Raw genomic sequence first — 1,622 nt, forward strand, 5'->3', positions numbered from 1 at the left:
AGAGACACACAGGACAAACAACCATGCACACACACACTCACACCTAGGGGCAATTTGGACAGACCAATTAATCTGACAGTCATGTTTTTGGACTGTGGGAGGAAACCGGAGTACCCAGAGAAAACCCACGCATGCACAGGGAGAACATGCAAACTCCATGCAGAAAGACCCGGGCTGGGAATTGAACCCAGAACCTTCTTGCTGCAAGGCAACAGCTCTACCAACTGCGCCACTGTGCAGCCCGAGTACAATTCAATAAACCGGAAATCAATACCATATACACGACCAAAAGAAGGGCTCCTACTGATAAATAATACACAAATTTTCTAATCCCTTCATCAAACTTTTAAATTCCCCAATTGTGACCAGATCAGAGAGCTTCAGGTTCTGCTAAAGCAAAACCTGAGAAGGAGAATTATTTTTTACCAAGCAAATTATGCACAGATGGAACAATGAATATTCAGCCATAGTTAAATATAATTTATGTTCTCAAGGGTGGCATGTTTCCTACATGGAGGAGGTTCTTTCTGGGTTCTTTTTCTACCTCCCACAAGAAGAAGCACTAACAAGTTAATGCGTATTCTAATGCATATTCTAACTATATGCTAACATGCATAGTTGATGTGAAACAGAGCAAGTTGTACATCTTCACGGCGATAGTTTTACAGCTAACAGGTTAAAAGCAGGGCGTTCTGTGAAGAGCTGCTGTCACTGCTCTTCTTCAGAGAGGCCCTCTGAGAAAGGAAATCAGCGTGATTAACAATACAGAAACATTTCTTAAAACATATGACTAAACAAATAAGACTCCATAAGGTAAGAACATTATAAAAGTATAACAAATAGTTGATAATACAATTTACCTAACAAAAAGTACACATAAATAAATTTGTTCAAGCAATAAATCATTAAAAATGACTTATCTGTGATAAGAAAAAAATGCATCCATTGGAGTTTTGCAAAATAAACTAATTTCGATATTGGCTAACAATATCAAAACATATGCTAAAGCTTTTCTTTGAAAAACGAGAATTTGCCGTGTTTTTAATAAGAAAATTTATTTTCGAAACATCAAATTATGCAATTTATGGTCAATGGAAATTCAGCTACTGCTTGTAGCTTGTCGAAAGGGACTAACATGCACAGCTAGTGTTAGTTGGAGACAATTTATTGCAAATGTTTGTAATTTTTAGTCTATTCTGATACATCTGAATGCTCCAAAAGAACAAATGGTTGCTTGGTAACACCACATTTGGGGAACAGTTAGACTTTGAAGCGGACTCACAATCCAGTCTGGCTGGGCCTCAGTCTCCATGGTGGAGCACAAGCAATAAACCAAAAACAAAACAACAAACCCCATAATCATTCAAATATGATGGCTACTGAATCACAGGATCAAATAATTGTTGAGAACTTGACTGATTTATGTTGTGCATGTAAACCCATCAGAAGAACCATCCATCCATTTTCTTACACCCTTGGTGGGGTTGGGGGGGTTGCTGGTGCCTCTCTGGTTGATGTTCTGGGTGGGAGGTGGGGTCACCCTGGACAGGTTGCCAGTCTGTCGCAGGGCAACACAGAGACACACAGGACAAACAACCATGCACACACACACTCACACCTAG

Source organism: Poecilia reticulata, linkage group LG5 (genome assembly GCF_000633615.1).
Source record: "Poecilia reticulata strain Guanapo linkage group LG5, Guppy_female_1.0+MT, whole genome shotgun sequence".
Lineage (NCBI taxonomy): Eukaryota > Metazoa > Chordata > Actinopteri > Cyprinodontiformes > Poeciliidae > Poecilia > Poecilia reticulata.